The sequence below is a fragment of the Corapipo altera genome, unplaced genomic scaffold (assembly GCF_003945725.1).
Source record: "Corapipo altera isolate COAL_440 unplaced genomic scaffold, ASM394572v1 124, whole genome shotgun sequence".
Classification (NCBI taxonomy): Eukaryota; Metazoa; Chordata; class Aves; order Passeriformes; family Pipridae; genus Corapipo; species Corapipo altera.
The window spans coordinates 288475-314552 of record NW_020884967.1 but is presented as its reverse complement, the minus strand read 5'-3'; the positions used below and the strand labels follow the sequence as shown (position 1 = coordinate 314552).

At 40.9% G+C, this 26078-nt stretch overlaps 1 protein-coding gene across 1 annotated transcript in view; it reads right to left on the bottom strand.

Annotated features, from left to right (window-relative positions):
- Window positions 1–26078, bottom strand: part of ATP2B2 (ATPase plasma membrane Ca2+ transporting 2) — a 411395-nt gene that overhangs the window by 241015 nt on the left and 144302 nt on the right. The window lies entirely within an intron of this gene.

Sequence of the window (26078 nt, the reverse complement as noted above, 5' to 3'; positions counted from 1 at the left end):
GCTCCCACGGCACGGCCCCGCTCCTACAGCACGGCCCCGCACGGCACCCGCCGGGAGCGCGGCAGAGCCGCCTCCGACAGGGGGGGAAACGGACTGAACCACCACCATGTTGTTTGTTTGCGATTTTTAATACTTCCCTCGGGAGAATGACAAAAACGGAAGATGGCAAACTACCAGGAATATGCCACTCGGCTGGGGAGCGGGAGAAATCTTCAAGGACAAGGGCTGTCAAGTCCTATCGCTGGCGTTTGGGGAGGGGTGAGGGGGGGGGGGAGATGAAAGGTTGGATGGGAAGAGGGGCCTGGGAAGGAGGGGAGCGGCGCATCCCCGCACCCCCCGAGCAGGCGCAGGATGCGGCGGGGGCTTAAACCCCGCAGTGCCCGATCCCTGATTCCACCCTGACAGCAACGGCAACATGTCCGTGTTGCAAATTGCTTCATAATCACCTTCTGTAAAGATAACGGCTTGCTCTCCTTTCCCTTGCTCTCCTTCTGTTTATATAAGAACAATGTTGATTCCCATGAAAATAGCAAAAGAAATCCTTGCAGGGCTGTGGCGTTTGTGCTGGTTTTGTGTCCCTGCCATGCCTTCCAGAAACCCAAAACCACACAGGAGGAACACACTAAATAGCCCCCTGTTTAGTTTGGTCTGGTCACATCAGCATATGCTGTAAAACCATACAAACACTACAAACATGCCAGAGCAATTCTCTGCTCATCTCTGCCTTTTTCCTTCCAGCCTTACACTTTGAGGAATCACTGCATTTTATTTAGAGCTCCTTCTCTGAGTTATTATGTACCTGTCTCTTTGAATTCTTAGCACATCCACAACTCAGAAATGTAAAAGGCTATTTACATGGAATAACGTGTTATGGCACCGCAAAAGAAACCCAAGTCCTAAAAATAAGACAGAGACATCAGCTTTACAAAGCACAACATTTTCTGTGTATTTTCTTTTTTCTCAAACCAAACTGAGATCATAACATGTACCATGTCCAAACAGCAACTTCAAATTCATTCCCTCAAACCATTCAGTCCTGATAGTGACTAAACACCGGGAAATATCAGGGTTTTGGTAAATAATGCATAAAACAGTACAGATAAAAGTTGGGATCTGTTCTGTAGCATCCTAGGACAGCAGTGGCTCATGACTTCACTCTGCCTTGGACAGAGTGGGCAGCTGCAAGCGAGCACACCTCCCTGAGCAATAATAGGAGTAGCTGTGCTGATGCTCTGTCATCCTGCCTTACTCGCTGCTCAGAATATCAATTCAGCCAGTTAAACCAAAAGTCTGCACTGCACCAAAATGGAAGCTATTTAAAAAAAGAAAAAAAAAAAAAAGAGCTAGGACCATTGATCAGGAGTTTTATCTATGCTGATCAATATTTTTTTAATGAAGTCAAATGTAAATTTGGACTAGGATCAATGCAGATTTTTCTCATGTGAAACTGCCTTTATCATTAGGAAGCTACAGGCAATTACATGCATGCCAGGACAGTAGATGCAGTGACTTTGGGTTATATTAAGCAGAGAGACGTGTCCCCTTTTCCTTAGCAAGCCTCCAGTACAAGCTGCAGCTGTAAGGAGTGTGCAGTGCAGCTCAAACTGAATTCCAGCATTGAACAGAACAGCAACAGAGCAAAAAAAGTGGTCTATTTAAATATGTTATGCTTAGGTCCCAGACCCATAAATGTTGGTGACCTCTACTGCTCTGTCAGAAAAGTAGGAAGACACTGAAATAGTCTGCAATTATCTGGCTACTGAAATTCATTTTTTTTTTTGGTACAAATTTTAAAGACAATTTGAAAAGCAGTAAGAGGTTGATTGACACCGTATCAAAATACATTAGAGATGATTTTTTTTTACACTGTCTTTTCTGAAAGAAGAGAGGAATAGTTTAAAGAAATGAAATGCAGCATAAAAACTTCTTCCATACATTTGGCTGTTGCCAGTTTGAGGAGTGCTGTTCTCAAAGACTGTGTGTCACTACAGAAACTTCAGACCAGATACAGAACCATACTGCATATATCAGAAAATACTCTAATTCTTATTTTTGATTAACAGAATAGAGAAGGGAATAAGAAAAGGAGAAAAATAATTTAAAAAAAAAGTTCAAAAGGAAAAGAAAATCATAGTTTGAACATATATTCAAAATCCCCCCAATTTTTCACATGGATATTCCCAGTGTTTATTTAACATAGGCCTCTGGTTCTAACTCCATCCCAACGCTGCCATCCTGCAGCAGCAGGAGGCCAACCACTAAAGCTGAGCTCAATCCCAGAGGATGCACTTTCTGGAGTAAGAATTGAACTCCTAAGTTCTGGAGCACACTGGAGGCTGGTCCTGTTTGTGAACCAAGGAGCTGGGAATGAAGAGGAATGTTGTGTGTGTCCCTGCTTAGAGCTGCTAAGTGCAAACTCCTCAGAAATGCTACAAACCCTTTGTGCTGCTGAACACCACAGAATGGCCCAGGATCCCAGAATGGGTCAGCCTGGAAGGGACCACAGAAGTCCAACCTCCCTCAAGCAGGGCCATCCTAGAGAACACCAGCACCGCTGCAATAAATACCGGGAACTTCTCCAGTTCCTGCAATAAGGATGAGGTTCCAGCTGCAGGGCTTGGTCCATGCTCCCTACACTCAAAGTTACAAGACCACTATCCCAAGGAATACCTGCTATCCAAATAGATACAACAGTACCTCACAACCAAAGCTAAAAACAGCAATACCACCCCCAAAAATGGACCATCCAGCAAATAATACCAATAGTAACATTCTGAGCTCAGAACTTAGAGTTGGGGGTTTTTATTAGTTATTATTTTTGCAACACAACTGTGAAAAAAAGTAACATTTTCCAATTCACTTGGCTTTCAGCAGGTGCAACTCAAAATGGCTGCAGTGGTGGCTGATGATTTTTCTGGATATTTTATCATCAGATTTAATAGCAAAGCACTGCAAAGCAAAAAATCATCTGAACGGTGCCTGTCCTGAAATGAGGGTTTGTCAGTGCATCTTCATGCCTATTAAAGCATCCAGCATCATATTATTTAGCTTTGACAGAAGAACAATTTAACACCTTAACTTGGGGGCAAGGAGTGGAAATGGAGCAGAAAAGTGGAATGGAAAATAGAAAGATGCTCCTTGGGACTAAGTTTAAGAAACACAACAATGCTTACAGGATGTGAAAGGAATGAGACTTGAACTGTTGAGCTTGAACTGCAACTTGAAAGAATTGCCTCTCCAGTAAAAGTTCAACTGACAATTCATATTCAGAAGCAAAAGAAAGAGCCTACCTAATTTCTTTGGAGAAAAATTTAATCCTGTGTGTGCTGGTGATAGACATCATAAGCACATTTCAAGGTCTTTGATAATTAATGACAGGAAACACAGGAACATAATTTTAATTCCTCTTTCAGGATCTTGGGGACCAAGACCTCCTTTTTGGTGAGGTTGTCCAATCAGAGGAATGGCACTGGAAAGCAGCAGCAGATTTCTAATATTTTCCTAATCACAACCCAGATACTTAAACTAGAACAGCAGACTGGCAGCCTTTCATATTTTTAAATCTCATTTGCTACATTTTAAAAACAAGAATTAAATCTGTTTTCAGCCTCGGTGTTTCTCCAGTTTGGTAACATCGTGCAGTAATATTTCTGCAACGAAACAGCTTGTGTTTCCAAACCCTGCAAACATGTTGTTATCCTGGGAAGCAACATGACCTAATAAAAGAAGTGGAGGAGAGGGACCTCAGAACACTCAAATTCAAGGACTTGCCCTGCTGTTTCTTGCCTAGGAGATGTTAGTAGGTCACTTGATCCCACTGTGCTTCAATTTCCCTAACTATAAAATCAGTATATTCCCTGGTTTCAGTTGCAGCAGTTGGAAGTTGTTTGGTTGGTTAACTCTTTCCCACCTTGGAGGGAAGGTGTTTGACACACCTGAGTCTGCTCAGGGAAGTATTGAAGCCCAGGAGACAAGCAGCATTCCTGGGGGTGGGACAGGGTGATCTCCACAGGTCCCATCCAACCACAACCATTCTCTGTGTGCCTTGAACTATTTATCTACCACATTTATTTTACTGTATAAATTATTACTTGTTCTGATTGATAAATTATTGCAGTTCTGATCAGCTCACTTCCTTTTCCAGAACCCCAACTTTCTCAACATCTGAAAGGAAAACTACCAGCCAGCCACCACTGCAGTTCCCTCCCCTCCTTCAGTCTCTACCATCTGATGTCTATGAATACACAATTTTTTTGTCCTTTTATCACCTAAAAGCTATGCCCAAAAGGACAGATGTCTGCAAGGCTGGGCTGGCATTGCTGTCCCCCTCCCTGCCACAGTATCAGTGCTTGGAAAACAAAACCAGACTCTCAGGATCACCCGAGCAGGAAGAAAAGTCACTAGGCCATTCCAAGAGGAACAAAGCCTAAGGAGAGCAGAGCCAACAAGAAGAAGCATTAATAAGCCTGAGCTTCCCAAAGAAGTTTAAATAAGGGGGGATGGGACCGTGGCACAGCACGGGTCCGGGACACAAGGTAGGGTGCAAGTAGAATGATTTATTGAGGCGTGCACAGGATTCTTTATCAGTTCAGGCAGGGAAAGGACCAGAGCATAGGGTGGGGTATGAGACAGACAAACGGGGAAGCAAATCAGGAAAGGGGCGCAGGCGAAAGAGGGAGGAACATGGGAGGAACCGGGGAGAGAAGGGGCCAATGGAGGCTGTCTCCTGTCTACAGCTTCTCCAGCCAATCCACAGGAAAGCAGGGAAGTGGACAAGCCTGAACATGCCCGGGAAATACAAATTCTGGGGAAGCATCCAATGTGTATATACATAATAACTGTGAAGTCTATATCACAAAGTCCTTTCAATCACTCTACATCTTTTTCCACTCCTGAAATTTTCCCCATTCCGATTCCTGGTCCTTCACAGCTTACAGCCACAGCCTAACCACAGCAGTGACAGAGAAGCATCTTAACAGCCTCCTCCAAAGGGATCTGTACCTGCAACATCTGGTACAGCTAAACCTGCATCCACCACTGAAATCGGCTTCTTCATGATCTCAACAGTCTAAGATATGCCTAAGAATATGAAAACTGCTATGAAAACAAGCATTCCACCTCCTTTTTAGTTTAAAGACAGAATCTTCCATATCACATGTAGATGAGAGAAGCTGCTGACACTCAGAACAAATCTTAATCCAGAGACTGGCCTACCAAGAGAAGGCTGAAGAACAACCTGCTGAGGGTGCCATAACTTGTAGGAACTGAAGAATGAGATAGTGTGCTTAGGAATCACCCTTTCATTTAATATGCATTTAAACCCTACAAATGGGCCAGTTTTCAAAACAGGACTTGTGCCAGCTGCCTTCTAGCATTAAACTTCACTTAATGTAACACAGTGATACGAGTAGGGGGACTCAAGTCATTTGTGGCTTTCCACCATATGAGCTCCCTTCTCTGTGTTCTGGAAGGGACTGCTACTTTTCCCCTGCAGTCTCATAACATTGTATCTTCGGCCCTGATGGAGATTAGAAATGTAATCTGAATTAATTTCAAGTCAGATTATAGGATTGTACAATCAAAAGGGATCACATCAGTTCCCATCAAACTACAGATTTCAAACAACCTAACTTTGAAGGATGGTTGGAAACAGGGATGAAACTTTGCATGAGGAGAAGGGTTGAGTGGACTCATCTCTGTATCACACCAAAACTATTCTCCCAGAAATAGTTTGGATCAGAATTTTAGTTCAATGCTTTCTCCTGATGTCGCTGATGCAAAATACTACCACAGTGTTATAGGGGTTGTTTTTCCTTCTTACTCGCCAACCCTCTGTACAGGAAACCACTTATCTGCCATTTGAAAAGTATATTCATGCATTTGAAGGAGCATCCTCTACCATGGCATTGTGTGTGACAGTGACACGGAGATGAACCTCCAGTTCAGCACCCCCTGTCCATAGCCAGGTCACGCTATGATCTTGGATTGCACCTTAAAAAAGAAACCCAGCATTATTCTATTTCAACTGCTCAACTGTTACATTCGTATTTCAGACAGATTAGATAGTAATAAATATTAGCACAGACTTAAACTACAAACATGGTCTGTTAACAATATTATTAAGAAAATGCATCCTCCTTTTTAAAAAATTCTTTAAGCTTTCATGCTTCAGCATATGGACTTTTCATACATACCTTGATGTCCTTATTGTAAAGCCCATTAGGCTAACACAGTAGCTACCACTGTAGCCTTTCTATCAAATGGCTGAGAAGTGAAGCCTGGATCAACCTTGTTTATTACTCTAGTAAAAGCAAATTATTAACACAAAGGGAAATAACAGTGGGACAAGGTTCAATCACTGCCGAAAATTAAAAAGGCCTAACAGAATTTTAGCAAACTGTGAAATAAGGAGTTTTGACAGCTCAGCAAATGATACAACTACAGCACATAATTCCTAGCAATTAGTCACCTTGAGTGAATTACTTGTGTTATGTGGAGGGTTCTTCCCATATAATAAGATAAAGGTCTATGTTTAGCTTAGTGGGTAAAGCAATCTGACCTGTTAAGCTTTGTTAAGCCGCAGGTATCAGTGAGCTGGTGCTGGCAATCATCCTGCATGGGGAACGTGCACACCAGGGCAGCTCCCAGGTCAGCCAGGAGCCCCATCCCGGGAATCACACAGCCACCCCAGGCTCCTCAGGGGGCTGTCCCCACACCCCAGGGCTCTCCTTGCTGCAGGGCCACAAAGCCCAACTAAAGGCATCAGCTCTTGGTGTTCCTCTGTGTGGTGAGAAGAAACTGAAGCCCGCCTGTCAAATAAATCACTCTTAACCTCAGATGTTCTTCCCTATCCCACAGCCTCCTACCTGGGAAAAAACCAGGCAGTCTGGGCTGGCTGACGTCACCAGGGCTGGCACTGCCACCTCTCTCTCTGTGGTAACTCCAGAGCCTCCAAGGGTTTCACTGGACTTGGCTGGAATGTGTTGGTACACTCCAAAATGGTTCAGACCAGCCCTGTCCTTCCCTTGCATGGCAGGATTTGACAGAATGGCTGCACTTCAGCCAAAGCAAACACAAAAAAATGTGTGAGCTCCAATAAATCACTCCTTTCAATTCCACTGGAATATCTGGGAGTACCTCTAACAGCAGCCATTCCAAGAGTTCAAACATGTATGGAGTCAAACCCGACCTGAAATTACCACAATAGCCATTTGTAGCTTTTATATATGAATATGCCACTAAAAAACCTCACAATTCGTATTTACAATTTATATAGATTTGAAAAAAGTGTTCAAATCCTTTAGCAAAGAATGAGCCTTACAATATGAAAGCTTAAAGAATTATTGGTATACAAAATTTACTTACAACGTATAATTTGTACAAAAATATTTATTTGCACTTAACTATTATACTAAATATCTGGCACAAACGTTATCACAATAAATATACACAGTATATGAAATAAAAATACACTATAAATGAAAATTGTTTGGTAATCAGGCTTGGCTTTCTGGACTGAACCATGTCATGGAGATCCATTAGCTGCCTCTTAAACCCCAGACTCAATACTATGAAACAATAGTTATGACAATTTTACCAAAATACCAGAACTTTTCAAAGTAAATGATCTCAGGACTCACCAAGACCAACAGGAGAAGTTCTATTCCTTCAGAAGGAGTTTTAAAAAAATTCCTTGTGTTTGGTCAGACATGGGTCAAGAAAGGATTTGGGGGCAAACAGTGCATGGCAGCATCTCCTCTGCCCCCAGGGATGCCATAAAGTAGCCAGGTGATAAAAGAACCACAATATCAACAGGAAAGAACACAAAACACTCTCATTACTTCACAGAGCCATGGAATATCCTGAGTTGGAAGGAATCCACCAGGATCATTGAATGCAGCTCCTGGCCCTGGTGGATCACACTCAGGTTTAACCTACCTCTGAGCACAGCCTATGAAGTTTGAATGATTTATTGAATACCTTTTCAACTCCCTTTCTTCAGAGGCAGAATTGTTGCTCTTTTCTGCACTAGCAATGACTGGTTTTAAGTACAAAGAACAGAACAGGGTATTTTACAGGGGAAAACAAAAGTATGATGATATATTTCGCTGTGGGCTGTTTGTCAGCTCACATCACAAATACAGCCAAATTCCACTCCACAGGGCTACAGAGACCACCAGGAAGTGCTCCAGGACCATCAAGAAAATTTGGGAGCTCAGAACTCAAGGCCTTCTCCAGAATTTGCCCATCTGGATGAGTAACATCATCATCACCTTTTTCTAGGGCTAACTCACAGACATGATCTCTTAGAAAGGTTTTGGTTCCAAAAAATCTGTTGGATGTCCTAATGTCCAATAATAAAGGTGCAGATTATAGGAATAAAACCCCCACAGCCTCTGCCTGTCAAACTGCCATCCTCCTTGCTCCCTGCAGTATGCCCTTACCTGATGAATCTGTGAAGATCACGCTCGCATCCTGATCTCCATAAACATATACAATGGGGGAAAATAACAATAATCAAAAGTAAATTACTAGGGAATAACTATGAACTAGAAGGTTGAGAAAATAAACGGCAAACTTTGCTTAACCTACTCCAAAGAAGGGGAAGATGAGGGAAGAGAATTTAAAGCACTTGTAAACCAAAGCCAGAAAAGCATAATTCTTTTCTGCTGTTTAAACTGTTACAAGGTGGTTTATGCATGGGCTGGTCTGATAATTTAAGGCTAGTAAGCCTTTATCTGCCATTTCAGCTCAATAATTTGAAAGTGTCCAGCACCATCAGAAAAGAAGCTCCTACTCAAATTCTACTTGAATTTGCATTGCTTAGTAGACATTCCTATATCTGGAAGGATTTCCTAATAATTTCTGTATACAAATAGTCTTTTTTTTTTCTACCCAGAATTGTCCTACAAAGATGAACTGCATGTCTCAGTTACATATCTTGTGGTTTAGTTCTCTGAGTCAGACATACCAGTCTCTAAAAATATCCAGCTTGTATTTTCAAAAGCCCAAGGAAAAGAAAATAATAAGTAATGCACATACTTGTGTATATATATAATTGTATACAGGGAAACTACACCATTACATTCAAGGTTAGGATTAAGACCTGTATTTCTTGCACAGTGATGGCAGTGTTCAAAGATGTTAGTTGACCTTGAAGATAAAAATAAATTGTGCAGTCCTGCATCGTGTCCTCAACTTATTTCACTAAAGACATCTAAATGTTCTGTGCTTACATACCATAAAACAGTTAAACACAGCTATTCCATATTAATTATATTTAATACTCCTAACTTCGATCTGTGGAGAGGAAAATTGGGTTTCCTGAAAGCTGCTGCAGCTTCCAAACATCCTCTTATTCACAAGCAACAGAGATGCTTACAGTGTTATATTTAGATAAAGTAGTGATGAGAACCCTCAGCATATTATTTGTAAAATTAAATCCCACTGAGGTTTTTTTTCCTCTTGCCATTTCATTAATTCTAGCTCAGGAACAACAGTGGAAGATGATAATATGTGTAAGAGATAAAATAATAAAATATATAATGAAACATAATTCAGAATTCTATGTTTTCTACTTTTAAAAAAATGGAATTTTTTGTGACTTCTGTGAATGGGAGAGAAGACTCAAATAAAAAACTTCTGAAAAGCACTAAGGTGATTTAGCATTGACTTTCCAGCAACTAATTCTGTAAAGAAACATCTGAAAGTTAAGCTCAACTATGCTTTCAAAAAGGCAATGATTTCTCAAAGAAACATTTTACAGAGGCTGTTAGCCTTTGATATTTGCTGTTTGACAGAAATCCTGGGGTCCCCCTTAATGAAGGATCACACTTGGTGCCCCCAGCACTGGCAGCAGCCCAGGGTGGCACCTCCAGTGTCCCCCTGCCCGTGCTGAGGGATCCGTCTGTCCTGCTGGGTCTGTCTGTGCTGCTCTCACTGACCCCACGGAGCCAAAGGCTCGAAATTGTGAGAGCTGCCCAAGTGCTGCTCTCCAGCAACCTGATCCAGCTCCTATTCAGTGCACTCAGCACAGCAAGTTACAACACTTTCTGTTCCCAAAAGCAATTTAACTTGCTAGGGAGGAAACAGAGTGTGCATTCCCAGGCTTTACCGGGAAAAAATTCACAGCGATTCCACACGGTGCTGGACAAGATCACAGTTCAACCTGTTCCTGGAGCTGATAAATGCACAGAGTCCTGTAGCTGTCCAAAGGAATTGGTGCCAAGGGAAAATGGTGTCCCTTGGTTGTCAGAAAGACCATTTTATAGCCAAATAAGTGTCCTGTGTGCATGCTAAAGGCCAAAACACCCATCCCACGCCAGATTTGTAGCCCACCCCTCACTAATGTCACCTGAAGTCTTGTTGCCGATTCCAGCAGAAAGCAAAGCCCTCCAGAGTCCACAACACTATCCAGAGAAAATATACAGATACAAGAATGATTGTTTGTTATTAGGGGTATTAAAAATTAAAAAGAACATTTCCTTTATTTCTCTAAAATAGTTGAGAAAGCATCTCTGTGACACCTCTTCTTCCTCCCTACCAGGATCATGAAAAAATTCTAGTGCTTCTGAAAACATTTGACATCATTTATTTTGTCACAGTCTAAACTAAAAATAAGTTTAAATATAATTACACAGAAATAAACTCAAAGTCTTATCACATTATTAATAAACAGAATAAGTTAATTTCTTTTAGAGTATATAATTTCCCTGGGTGTGAAAGAAGGGATTTCTAAATCAGCTGAGGAAAGAATGCATTGGAAGGAAGGATGACCATGGTTTATGAAGGACAATGTTGGAAATCATCTAAAATCCCTCAATATGATGTTTAAGGAATCCAGTGGAAAAACATGAGTAATACAAATCAGAGATATGACAGAAATAAAGTTGAGGATCTACACCAGGATATTTAATTTATACAAGCTTTGGATCCTATGTTTCCTTGAAGGTAAAAATAATAATCCCCACAAGCAAAGGGCAAACATGCTGAAATCACAGTCTGCAAAGAGGAAAATTGACCTCACTTGTAAGAAAATTCAGCTTTTTTTCTCCCGTTTCATGAGAAAACCTAAACACATGATTTATTTGGGCAACATAAACAGGGAAAGTGATTGCAATGGTGTTCCATCAGTGAAATACACTGTGTGTGTTTGCAGAATCAGCACGAGAGGAGCAAGTCAGTGATTTCAATCTTCCTGAAAGGAATGTTAAACCATTACAAGGCAATGGATGCCTGGCACTTAGGTTTTCCTATCCCCTGCAGAACAAATCCAAGTAATTATATTAAAACACAACTAGTGACTCGTGCATTCAGCAAGAAGAACTAAAAAATTTGCCATTGGACACACAAAACCCAGCATCCTGTTAAGTTCAAGTAATACAGTTTTACAAAGATTTAATGGTGACTTTAAAGAGCTCTTTGGATTTCTCATTTTTTTTAAAGGCTTGAGACCTCAAGATCAAGAGTGAACTTAGTCAGAAGTTTGATTTTCAAACCAATAGCTCATCTTTTATAAATATGGCACTTAATGAAATCAGGCATCAATTTGAGATTATGTGGAACAAACAGTGTGATATTGAGCTCTTCTCTGGAGGTAATGTAAGAGTGACATTCAGAGCCTTTACTCCCTTCCTCTCTCACTCCATACTTTGTCTGTAAACAACCGTTTCCACATTTATAAGCTCTAATAAGATCCCTGTGGAGATCTCTCAGATCTCCTACACACGCCTTACATAAAATGTTGCCTCTCCATCACCACACAATCAGCTCCAGCTCAACAAGACTACCAAGATGTATATTTAGCTGTAAAAGAATGAAAGTTAGCACAGCTTATGTTCAGTTATATCATCCTGAAAAATACTGGAGTGAAGAACTGAGCAATTAATCTGTGCTGAGTTCCACACTGTCCCAATTATATGATCAGCACCCTAAAAGCAATGCAGGCATGTCCTCACCTATCCAGTGACCCCTGTGTTTCCACTTTCAGTAGCAGCTGCCTGTCACCAAGATCTACAGCCAGGACAACACCTTCCATTGGGAGCTCTGTTCTACTCCTCACGCTCAAACTACCTCCAAGATACTTTGTGGAAATACCCCCTCAGATAAAGTGCTTGCTCTCCATCCATCTGAAACATTAACTGAGGCTCTTTCGAGCTCTGAATTTGCACTTGCCTAACAACTCTAAATTCTTCACAGCATTAAAGAAGTGGGGGTTCACTCTGCTCAATAAATTGGGTGGGGGAGAGGGGTTGCTTGTTTAAAGCTTCGCAGTGAAAGCGTCTCCAGTTGGGTACCACAGTTTGTGTCTGCAGCAAACTCAGCCAAAGCCACAAACAAGCCCATGATGACAGAAGGGATTTCAAATAGAGGGTGACCATGCTGCAACAGGATTAGCTCAGGGCTAGGAAGATCTAGATTTAATTTCAACATCCATCTCAAATTCTCCCTGTAACCTTGACCAAGTGATTTAGTTTCACCGTGTCCGTTTCCTGTGTATGTACATGATAGATCATCTCCCAAATGTACAGTGAGGACAAACAGAAGGTTGCTAAATACTCAGATAATATTTCAGGATTGAAGGTCATTCATAGACAGATACAACCTACCAGGTAAATATAAATCAATATTAAGTAGTCAAAGCGCTTGGGGAATTTTATTGCACTCTATTGCATTGCAGCAAAAATTCAGAGGTGTAAACTCAATTTCCATGTTTTACTGAATATAGCCACACAGAGCTGAGGAGGACTACCAACTTTTTCCAGTGAATTCTTAAAAGCATTGAACACTTTCTTTCGTTCTCATGGATTAGAAAAACCTCAAAACTGTTCAAGGGGCCTTTGGCCCAGTTTTTAACCTGCACACATTCTGGTCAATTCTCAGAACATTGACTTATCAAGTGAAAGTCAATACAAAAGTGAGGTCCGAAGAAACTCCACCCCAGCTCTTCTCTCTGATCTCATGAAGGAACTCCTACTTTTCTAGCTTACCTTCCACATTCCATATTCTTCGCTCCTTGTATTAAAAATTACCCTTATTAATTAAATTATATTTCCAGATCTCTTCAGATATAAAACTGAATTGTAGCTGCTTCCTCAGATTTCAACTAGGACCATTTAAAAAAAAAAAAAAAAAAAAAAAAACCAAATCACAAACAAAACCTAACACACTTCAGAACATACACAACTTTTTTGTTTAGGGCATGTAGAACTTCTGTATGAGTTGAGCAACACTTAGAGCATCTCCTCAAATCCCTACACAGAGAATCATTTAGGTTGGAAAAAGACTTCAGAAATGCCATAAACCCCTCCAATATTAGGGTGGGGGGTTCTTTCTGGTACCATCTTTATGCAACCTGTCTTCTACAAGCTCCTAGTAACAAGCACTGATCTGAAGAGTTTGTTTTATCTATATGGCCACTATTTAAATTTGAAAAACATAACGCTGACAGCCCCACTTTCTGTAGGGGTGCAGTTCCAAACTGACTTTGCTGGTGCACAAACACTGGCAATGGGAGCTGACCCTCTGCACATCCAGATTTGTTTCTTGTTTGCTCCACAAATCCCAGACCCCGGTGCAGTGCCTGTGTCTCTGCCCACTGCCTCCCTGCAGGGGCTCCCGCACTTGTGTGGAGGAGCTGCCTCCAACCAACAACAACTGTTGACCTTCCTGCCAACAAGGTCCCGTGCAGGATGAGGGGGGAACACAGGGGTCAGGCTGCAGAGACAGCAGCAAACCAGGCCAACCCACCACACACAAAGGCATTGGCTCGGTGACATCAGCAGTAGCACGGTTTAAAAACCTCTGCTCCAAAACCATCGAACTCCTCCAGGAAAGATGAGAGGAACAAACCTATTAAACATCCTGAAATGAAAATTCCGTGGAATGCAGAGAAACACCATTGCCCAGCCTGCTGGTGCTGTTATATTGCTCTACAGAACAGGAATTTGCAGTCTAAGGATGTTATTTACCAAGATCAATTATCCAAACACAAGTTCAGTCCTGGCTGCACCAGTCAGCTTAAAGGCAGGAATAGTTAGAAGCCAGGAATCTTGATCTCAGCCATTTCTTTCAAAGCATGTGGCTCTTAATGCCCTGATCTAGTCGACAAGGTGGTGTTCAGGCAAAATTTGGACTCACTGATCTCGGAGATCTTTTCCAACCTTTATGATTCTGTGATTCTAAATGGGAAGCAAAGGACAACATAAAAGCTTTTAGAATTGTGCAGGTTCCAGCAGGAAGATCCAGACAGTGCTTAGCTGGAAATTTAAAACAAATTACGAGATGAGAAAGAAAACGCCCCTGCCCCCTGCTTTTCCAGTGTGGCATCACCACCTATTTCCCAACAGCTTCTTCTATCGTCGCTCTTTCACCTCTGTAAACAGAGTTTAAACCAAAGGACGCTGCTGTTCTTTGTGTTCTGCAAAGGCAGGTATATCCCTTCAACACTGTTTCAAGTGTGTTTTGCTTGGGATGTTTTTATAACCTTTTTCCGTTGTCATCCTTTCTTTCCCGTTCTGGGTATCCTCACTGTGTGCACAGGTAGCATCCAAGACAATGGGATATCAACAAAGTAAATGGGATTTTTGCTCCCTTTTTTTTTCTCTAATTAATCTGTGTTTTCTGGTTTTACCAGTCCTGCTTGGTAAAAGACAGCAAATTCACGCTCTCACAGGAGAGGTGTGAGTGGTTGTTGCCAGGTGGCTGGCAAAAAACTGATAAGAGTCTGATTAGCCAAACCTTCTCACAGACGTAGGTATATTACAGAAGCAACAAAGAAAAAAAGGAAATAAAAAACAGTTTTCTGGTTCACAGTCCCCCTTTGATTAGGATTTGGGGTTTTGTTACTTTGATTGCATTTTGCTTCCCTTCCCTGTTCCAGAGAAAGCAAATACCGGGGTTTTTCTCTTCTACCTCGCTTACAGCACCCGTTTCCTTAATTAACCACTCGGGGTGCGCAGAGAGGGTTTGAAAGACTTAAGACCCCGCTCTGCTCTGACCTACCACGCTAAACCTCCTGACGTCAGGTGAAATTAGGTCAGCATAAAAGTGTTAGTGAGGAGGAATAAAATCCTCTATCTCATTTCTCTCCTTGAAACAGCAACCAAATCAGGGCATTATTTTCCATCTCCCATCCTGTATGGTTGCGGTAATTTGGATTTTCTTCTACTTAGCTGAGCAAGCGAGAGGGAGGAGGAGGAGGAGGAGGAGGAAAAGGTACTAATCTCTTTAGAAAGCAGCACTTGACACCCAGTGTGTAGGTGATAATGACTTCGAGGGAACTGACATAATACCGAGCGTTTACAGGAGAGTGAAACTTTACTGTAAGAGGAGCCAAGGTCCACTGAAGCGATTAATTCATGATTTTTCTTCTCTCACACCGTTAGAAAGCCACAATACGATTAACTCTAAAGCGATTCTACAGTTGTTCAAACATCCACAGTGAGAAATGACAGCAGTATCTCAGCCCACCTGGGTGCCTGGAAAAGCAGCTACAGTTCACCTTACTTAATTCTCAGGAAAGACTGAAAATGTCACCTATTACACTGAAATCAGACGGAAAGAGTGCACATTCTTCCACGCGGAAAGAAAAAAACAAAAACAACTCAATTAAGAGTGGTAGAGTAGCAAATACACAGGAAGCAAATTTAAAATGAATCACAAGATGAACATCCCCCAGCTCCCCACACTAACTCTTTGACATAATTAAGCTAAAACTGTCCTTACAGAGGGAAAGAAAGATGCAATAGCTTTATTTACATATAAACAATTATTCAACTGTAAACATAACTCACACACATAGGAGTTAATGGAGAAAGCATCAACACAGCTATCGACTATACTTTAGCTCTCCTCTTCAGGTGCCAAGGAGCAATTATAGTCTCTGCCACCTTGGGAATTCTTAAATATTCCCGTCTTTATCTGGACTAACTTGTGCCACTCCTATTTCAAATACACTACACTGTCTCAGGTCTGAGTTTGCTTTTTTTTTTTTAGCCTGAACCCAGACATATTTGCACAAAGTGTGTCTGAGCAATAGTACAAAACTAAAAATTAACTAGGAACATGTAACTTTATAGACCCTACCATAAAATGCCCCTAATGGCACGGAGATACTGCCTGAACCATGGCCTCTTTGGAAATCCACAAATGTTTGCTGGAGAATTGTACATGTCTCGCCACAGCAAATCTCAGACCCCCGTGCAAGACTCTTTGCTAAAGCACAGCTTGTTTTGAGGCACAATTTCCCTCTATTCCTGCAAATTTTCCTGTTCAGATCCCGCTTTTGCCCGAGACACCGGCCTCCATTCTCTACTCCCAACTTGCACCTCTAAGTTTTCATTGTACAATTGCGTTATTTGGCACATGAAGAATTAGGTTAAGTGGTAAATTATTACCTTATCTTTGCAAGATGAATTAGGCCTAGACACAAAGGTGCCGAAAGTAATTATCACATTAGATGAGGCATGGCAAGGCTCCCAAAGTTAACCTCTGCACAGCTCTGGCAGGTTCAGCTGTGTGTCTGCTCGTGCTCTGAAGTATCTCTACACTCATATTTCTCATTCACAGGTGACAAATAAACCTCCTGATCCACACTTCTGTCTCTGAGAGTCACACTCCTCCGTTAGCCAAGAGGAGCCTCATGATAAAAAAAGCTGCAGGAATCTTTGGGTTGTTTCATTTTGCTGTTTGGATACAGGTTCTAAAGGTTCCATACAACACCATTTTATGATGCAAAGCATAAAGTATTTCAATGTTGAAGTTAAGTGTCTCTTTTAGCCCAAATGGAGCACATCCAAGCAGATCCAAGAACTGCTTCCTGCTGGAGAGAGCTGTGCCCCATCCTCCTCCTCCTCCTCCTCCTCGGATGCTCAGATCCCTGCTCCCCATGTGAGATCACTGGAGCTTGTTTTGACCTCAGGGAGAGACATTTCAGAGACTTGTATCTACAGAAATTTTATTTCAGTCTTCCTGAAGCTCCATTAAAAAAAAGCTTCTGCTTTTTTTCCCCTTTCCTACCCATCTCACCACAGGGTTAAAGGCAGGAAAGAAGCGATAGGGAGAAGGAAATGGGATTCTTTTTCTACTTTGGTCAACAAATATTCCATCATGGATCTTAATTTCAGCTACAGGCCATTATCACTGCTCAAGGAAAGCATGGTCATACCCATCAGGTCCAGGAATAAGCAAATCCAGAATGGAAGCCAACTGGTGCAATGGCTCAAATGCAAATTTAAGGTCACAGACACAGAAGTTTTGATTCTTCTTTCTGCTTTAATGACTTCTCTTAAATTAAAAATAAAAAAGGATGAGAGGAATTATGAAGAACTGAAGCTTCTCCTCTTAATGCAAATGTAAATGAAAGTGCATTAACCACAGAACATTCACTGGGTATTAATCCAAATGCTAAAATTACGTGTAATCTTATGGTGTGACTGCTGTCCCTGGAAAGAATGGAGCACATCTGCTACGTAAGTAGTTCTATGAACAAAATCAGTTGCACACCCTAGTTTTTAAAGTTCAGATGGGCAGCAAGAGAGGAATGAAACTCTTCTCCAAGTGCTTTTCCTTCAGAGTCAGCTTTAGGTGGTTGGTGCTACTTCCACCCTGGAGCTGTTGCCTCCTTGCAGCCTGAGCAGGACTCGAATCAGCTCAAAGGCGAGTGCAAGAGCCAGGGTAGGACTGGCACCACGACTGCAAGAGAAGGTGAAACCAAAAGGCCAATTCCCATTTTTTCATCAGTCTCAACCCCACCAAACCTCACACACGTGCCAGTGCTCAGGGTAAATAATTCCCTTCCACAGGAAGGTAATTATGCCATCGATAATCATTCCTCACTGACCACAGAGTGTCTCTAATTTCAAGCTATTAAACTCAATTGCAATGTCCCAGTGGAGAACATCTATATGCAGTGCATATTTGCTGGGAAAAATCAGACATAAATCACTTCTGCTCAGGAAACTACGTGGTGTGCACTGGTGCCAAAAAGTGAATTTTCTGTATCTCTCAGAAGTTTTAGCCTCTTTCTCTAGTTAGTTCTCAAGGCTGTTTACTAATATTTCCAACAATAGCAAATAGAATATATATTGGCATAGCCTCAACTATGAAGTTAATGTTTAATGAAGTTATGCACTCCCAGTTGTTGATATGTTCCTTTCAGCACCTTTTGTACCATGTATTTATTACAACCATATGGATCCGTTACAAAACCAAACAAATCAAACCAAACCAAACCAAACCATGTCAAGCTGCAAACTCCACGGCGATTTTCAACAGAGCTGTGAAATGGTTAAAAAGTTTCCCTAAATTCTGTTTTAAAGATCCCATTTAAAAATTGCTACACGAATATCCGTGGCAGCAAAGCGGTTCCCCAAAAGCCATTTTGATTAAAAATCGAAGCAGTTAAACTGTCACAGAGGCTCCTGGGAGGAGCCAGGAGGACTGGAGGTGATGTGGCTGCTTTTCTAAGAGCAGCTGCTCAATGACCTCCCCACAGCAGCCTCTTGCAGCGGGACCTGCCCGATTTCACTGCCCTGCAAGGAGGCTCCTTGGACTGGGAGCTCCTCCCGACAGGTCACAGTCAGAAGGTGACATTTGTATTTGTACACCACAGACTCATTCACTGAGATTTGTGACATGTTTTGGGTGTATCTCACAGCCAAGGCACCATAATCTTCCTGGGAATTCTGCTTCCTTGTGCCACTGAAGGAATCAGAGGCAAAGTATTTGCAGAGAATGGGGGAAAAAAATGGATGGAGCTTTTAAAGCTTCTGCTGCATTTGAGTTTGGGTCGTTCAGATTAAACTGCTTTAATGAATTAAAGAATATTACATATTACATATACATATTGTAAAAGACAAGACTGAGTAGCAGCCTGCACAGATTCCCAAACACTGGAATTAATCTGTCATCTTGCAAGGTCACCATCAACAGGGAGTAGCTCTGGCAAAATGATAGGTGATGGAAAGGTAGAATGAGTAAATAAATCAAGGTTCAATATTGCTTTCTAGGAAATTGTATTTTAGTTTAGATGAAATTCTGCTATGTAAGATGTCTCTTCAACAGGGAACAAGGTCAAGAATAACACTGCACTAACCAGTAGCAAGTAAAACATGGGTTTTTTACATCACTCACATAAAATAATTAAACTATATAAATGTCTCCTTATACTACGTCCCTCTGAGTCCATATATTTTCCAATATGCATCTTCTATTCAAAATATCTTTTCTTACCCTTCAGCCATCAGTTGAAATGAATATCCCCTAATCCTTTCCAGGTATAAAATTAAAATCAAAAGAAAAATGCAATTTCTACAGAGGCCCAACAGCCCTTCTGAAATGTGCTGTGGTGACACATGGATTTCAAAAACACATTAGGACACTTTTGACCTCTTGCACTTTCAAATCAGTTGCAGTAAAGATATAGATCATTTTGCAACAGGAGTTTGCATAAAGTATTAAGAACTGCCTGTGGGATAATTTTCTTTTATTTCTGATATGAGTTAAAGGACTACTTTAGGAAAAGATAAAAATCACAGAATTGAAGTTTTAAAGATCTATTAGAAAGAGTTGTTAAATCTGAGATTGCAGAACTACTCAAAGTCTATTAATTGTATTGTGGCCAATAATATTTGTCTATTAAAATTCACACAACAAGACAACTCTGGCACCAAACAATTTACAGTCTAATTTACAACATGACCTTATAAGTCCATTTAACAAACAATTAGAGGTAGAAAATTAGCAGAATAATCCCAGGGATATACTTAAGGCATGGAAAGAATCACTGAGGTCTCATGGCAGAGCCCGTTTTCTTCACATTAAGTTGTTTTGATTCGCTGTCCTCAATCTGAGGGGGAATTAACAGGTGTGGTGTTTAATGAAATTCTGTAAATACTGTGCATTACAACACTGACTTGGAACTCCATGGGACTGGCATTGTAAAATTACTGGCAAGACTTCCTTTGATTCATTAAAGCTTTGTTAGGGAAAAAAACCCTCTCTCTCCCAGCAATCCATGACTTATGTGGGGGCAGCTCATTTGTTGCTGGTGAAAACCACCAACTGCAGCTGTAATGTGGTGTATGGGAACAAAGCTGACCCTGATTGAGACCAGTTCCTATTTTCCATCCAGCAAAACTTAATCCTTGTCCATCCCAAATTCTAAAGAGCAACAGAAAGACCGACCTTTGCAAACTCGGCCCCTTTGTGTCCCCATTCCCCAGGGTGGGAATTCCACCTGCACCACCAGAGGTCACAGGACATGGCTTCAAATTGGGTTAAGATGTATTTGGAGCTTCCTTTTACATCCTGCCCTGCTGGTAAACAGAGGATTTAATCTTTGAAGGATAATCAGGCTTTTTTTTAAAGCAGTAATTTATATCAAGAAATAAAATACACCAATAATATAAGAAGAGAGAGTGCAGCAGAGACGTGGGACTTTATTTTCTCTAAATCCAGACTTTCTTTCATCCATTTATGCTGCATCTATAAATCACCATTCCAAACACAGGAGCACACCAGGCATATGAGGCATTTCTACAGTATGAAGAAGACAAAGTTATCCCTTTTTCTGAGCACACTTCCTTTTGTTCACCTTTAAGTATTTTGTCAGAACACATATTTCCTACACTAAACATGTCCCAAATGGAAGGAGAGCTGTGAAAATAACTAGAACATAGGAAGCACTGAAGGAAATACTTATGACAGTGTTTCTGCACAGACTTGGAATCCCATCTGCTCACAAAAAAAAAAAAAGTGAATATTCATAGCTGACTGGTCAAACTATAACATCTCAGGACTTTTGCCTGGGTTAAGTTACAGCCGAAGACTGTAAATGAACAAGAAAAACAGCACTGGAGAGTAATTAAACAAAACCCTTAAAAATGCATTATTCACAGCTTAAGTGAAAACTGTTATTAAAATTGTTGTTTTATACTATTTTATACAATTGCATTTTATACATGACTTCCTCCTGCATTGAGAAATTTGGATTATTTCTCAATAATCAATGAGGAACCAAGTCCGGTGTAAAAGAAGTTTCATTAAATTTATTCACTGCACATTCAAAGCTGCAGTAAACTTTTTTCAATACACTACTTTCTTTTGATTATATATGAGCAAAAGTGCTATGTCATTGGAGGATTTTGTTTCAGTACTTTACAAACAGTTGTCATAAATATAATCAGAGTATTTTTTTGCTCATAACATTGAATTTTACACAGTACAGAACAGACTAACAGCAACTTAAGCCAGTAGCCACAGCAATAAAAATAACTTGACTGTTAGCCAATGCAAAATATTAGGTTTTTTTTTTTTTTAAAAGTCACATTTTAGAAACATTTAACTTCTCTCATTGGGAAGGAACTTCTCTGATTCTGTTTTACCCAGCAAGCTCACCCCATCCAGCCCTCACGCACTAATGAAAGACCTGTCCTCTCCCTTCTCTCTCCATCCTTCCCAACCAGTAAAAAAACAACACCCAAACCATTTTTGAGAGCAGTTCCTTCTGCTCAACGTGTGAGAACATATGCAGAGCTTATCTTTTGCCTTGCTGCAGTTTTAATTTCATTTTAGCTGCTCTGGGTGATTTTATCTTCAGGCACTGCAAACATCTGTGGCTCGAAGCCAAGTGTGACTCTGGATCCTGCCCACAGGATTTCCTCCATTTCCCAGTTATCCCACTGTTCCCCACTCCTGGGATCCTTCCATGTTTTCTTCCCCCTACTGCATTTTTAAAGTATGTTCTTTCCAAATAAATCCCGATTACAGCCTCCTGATGGAGTTTTATGGATTTTCATTTAAATAGCCGGGTGGAGGAGGTTTATAAACCACCGTTTTCCCACCCGTTTTATGTGAAGCCGCATCTCAGATGATGCCAGGCCCCCAAAATAGCTGCTCAAAATGAATCATTCATGCAAGTTTCCAACTTCTTTTTCTTCTTCTTCAACAAGGATTGAACCACCATTCCAAGACTTTTTAAAATGTCATACAGTCAAAGAGAGCTTTTTGTGAGCACGACAAGTGTTTCACAGGCAAAGTAAGGGAAAAAAATCTAAATTACCCTTTTTTTTTTAATTTATAGTATGAAAATTAGCTATGTTTTACTCAAATTTGACTACAGAAGTTACAAAAGCCTTGTCACACGCAGTTTGTGGGGAAAAAACTAACACCCTCACAAGGATCAAGGTTTCTGTAGCAAAGTCAAAGGATTAAACTGAGGCTCCAGATGGGAAACAACTGAAGCTTTTCACAAGTTTAAATCTTACTGTATCTTGGGGCTGGTGATGGACTATACCAGTGTGGGTATGGACAGGTACATAACTTCATGTGTACTCATACACATGCATTTGCAGAAACATCCAGTGCTTTAAAGCTCTTTTTATATTCTAAATATGCGAAATTCCTGTGATGATTTGGGGGATTTCAATTTCTGCCATTTTTCTTTCAAATACAGATTGCAATAAAATTAATTTTTCAGGTTTGCAGGGTGACCCTTTCTTCTCTTTTCTCACTGTCTTTCATTTTTCTTCTACCTAGTGTATATTTTATCACAATTAATTCAAACTCCATGAAGACAAGACAGAAAATTCTCTGATCCTTAATGATTTCATGCTTAACTGTTGTAACCTCCTCCTTTAGCCTTTGCAAATCCAATTTGCTGTTCTTTAATTCTACTCTGAAATACCAAGACAATTGAGCAGGCTCTTTACTTCCATACATCAGGTAGGTTTTTTCTTCTTTTGCTTTCTTTGGAAAGAAAACCCACTAAAATGCAAAATCCACCACCAACCTCTGTCAAACCTCGCATCAAAATTCTGTGGTTCCCTGAATCATCCTTAAAAATGAGCCACTTCTGGTTGTTATAAACTCTGGTTTAGATGTGATATCTGATCCAGAAAGTCCCTCTTGAACTGGATACAGAAATACAAAGTTACCTTATTACTGTTTGCCTTTCCTAATTTTCAAGGATGCTACTTCATGGGATTTGGGGGGGGGGGGGGGAAAGAGTTTATGAGAAAACACAGACTGAGCAACCCCCATAATTTCTCCACCTTGCCAAATATGTGCCCCACTGTCGTGTTGCCCCAGCCATGCAGCACACTGACAAGCAGAACTGCTTAAAGGAAAGAGTTTCATATTTGAAAATTCCACCTGTGCCCACCGGGCACCGAGTTGGTTCCCATTTCAGTGTGTGGTTTCTCAAGCAACACTGGTAGACATTCCCAGCGGTGAATCACCTACTCCAGCAGGACTGGGGACTCTGGGGACCTGTGGGATGATCTGGAAAGGAAGCAAGAATTCCTTAGCAGTGAGTTTTGGGGGGAGGTGGAAGGAAACACTCAAACTTCCCCCCAACAAGCCCCACAAACAAAACCCCAAAGCAACCAAACAAAAACAACAACAAAAGGCCATCAGTCCCAGCTCCTGAGAGGAGAGTGGCAGCCCAGAAGCTGATAAAAGTACCTGGGAGAAATGAGCACAGGGGAACCCAACAAGGTCATCCTTACAGTTTTTCCAGTAGATTTTTTCACTACTTGGACTGTTTCATAAACAGGCTTAAAGTGCCTAATCCAAGTAATTTTCCAAAGACTAGTATGGACTAATATGGACTCACTCCCTCCAAGCTGTAATTTATATCCTAGGGATAGGTAAGGTTCGAAAGAGTAAAGATATAAACAACAAGAAAGACTACAGAAACTTATTATTTGCTCTCTTTTTCTCCTCAGTGTTGCTCCTCATCAGCCCTTTTCCCAGCCAACATCAGATGGATTCCTGCATCCCAGACAGCAGCAGCTTTACACACAGTGCCACTTCATCTCTGCTACTCAGCTCCCAGCAGCTGCTCCACCACAGCTCAGCACAAAGAAACAAAACCACTTCTTCTCTCTCCTCCTACAGTGTTTAAGCTGAACATCTGCACTTGCCAAGTCCCCTTTTTGATGCTGGAAATTCAGTGTAATTTACATTTGCCTTCATATACACACATGCTGCTTTTTATCACATTCTAACAAATCCGTAGTTTTTATCCCCCTTCCAGATGATGTTGATGGAGAGAAGAAACTCTGTACTGCAGATGAGGAGCTGGGCAGCTGTTCCTGAGATAAAAAGTTTGGGTTTTTTAAACCGAGTACAGAAAAGTCCATTTAATGGACTATAGCAATATAATTGTTTGCATTTATAAAGCCAGTAGCTGGTGTAATTTATGTTCCCTTTTGTTTGGCTCTGGGCAGGGGGATTCACAGCACATCATTCCACAAAGATTTAATAGTGAGTGATAAACCTCTGCTTACATTCTCATTTTTCAAGAGATCCTTGAAAATATAATCCCTGAAACAGGGATGTAAAGTTGCTGCAAATACAATTAAGAAAATAGTCACTAAATTCAGACTAAAAAAGTCTGAATTTCTACTATAAATCTCTGCTATATTCCAACCCAGTTCGGGTAAATCACTCTGAAGTGAGCCTTAGCATTTCCAGTGCTCTTGCACTTTAAAGGAAAGAGGGAAAAACCCACCAACACAAATCCAAAACCAGCCCTACAAAACCCAGTCTTCCACCAGACTCTCTTGCACTGAATTTAATCCCAGTTCAGCTGAGTACTGGTACCAGGAACTGGCACTAAGTGATCTGGGACAATATAACCTAGAAACAGTAATTTTCATATCTATCAGATAATTGAGTTTTACAGGACAAGTGATGATATGTAAAAATTCCATAGCAGCTAATCAAAGACAAAACTTGAGGAAGCAGCAAAAAGCTTATAATGAAGAAATATATTCCACCACAGGTGGCAGGAAATTGTAGCTACTGATAACAAGTGCTATGGGGCTCTGGCAAAGAAAGAAAATTAGCATAAGCATGAAGGCAAAGTAGTGATAGCACCAAGAAAAAAAGCCTCAGAGCACTCTCCAGAAATCTATCATGAGAATCAAGTGAAAAGTAGTAAGTAATAAATTTGCATTTTCTGTAAGACCTCACATTTAAACATATTCTTAAATATTTTGTGAGTTTGAGTATCTGGCTGCAGACCATGTGTTGCTTACATATACAAAAAGCAAAGCATCACTTCACTGAGTGCTGAAGCACCAACATCTGCAGAGAGAGATTACTGAGAAATCTGAAATAAGATTTAAAACCAAGTCACTCGGTCCATCCAAATAGACAATAAGAAGCCAAAAAATTCAAAACCTCTATCTTGGAATACTAAAGAGACAAGTAAGGAACAAAGACAGCAGGAGCCTGGAGTCAGGGCCAAGCCTGAGGCACAAGTTGGCCACGATGACCAAGGTAGGGTGAGGAGGGAGGTCATAAAATTCCTCTCGAGCTTCCTTTGCTGCTCTGGAGGACTCTCCAGCTCAGGGAAAGATGTGTAGGAAATTCAATGGATTACACAATCCTGCAAAAGCTGTGAAGTATCAAATACCCATTTAATACAGGTATTAATATCACTGGCTTATATAAACTCCCCGGGGGGGGAAATGAATTGCAACAGGGAATGATTGGATCACCAAACTGAAAGCAAACAGAGAATTTACCTACTTTGTGTCAGAGTGCACAATTCCTGAAGTCGAGGGAAATTCTGACAGCCATGGACAACAGCAGGCAAAACACAGACTTAAAATTTAAAGCTGCTAAACAAGATCTAAGAGCATAATAGACATTCTAATAATAACTAGGTAAAAAAAGGACTAGTATTTTGTCTAAATTGAGCTAAGCCTGATCTCAGCAAGGAGCTGCACTTGCAGGGCAAATTGAAAAAGAGAGGCAAGAACACCAAAGAAAATGAGAGACTTTCTAGCACCCAGGAAAACAGTAAAACAATGTCAGCTGGAAAATAAATCCCCAATCCAGTCTCTGCTGGATATATTCATTTCTGTTTCTCCTTGAAAAAGGGAAATTTAACACGGGAATGGAGGAGAAAAGTGGGGGAATCAGCAAAGCAGGCTCAGGTGGGGTCATGAAAGGAAACCTTCACTTTTTCATGGGATCATAGGACTCAAACTTATGCAAAAAGCAAATGCTTCTCTCTGCCTTTAAGGGTGAATCTGAATGTAGTGTGTGATATGTCAAGCAAG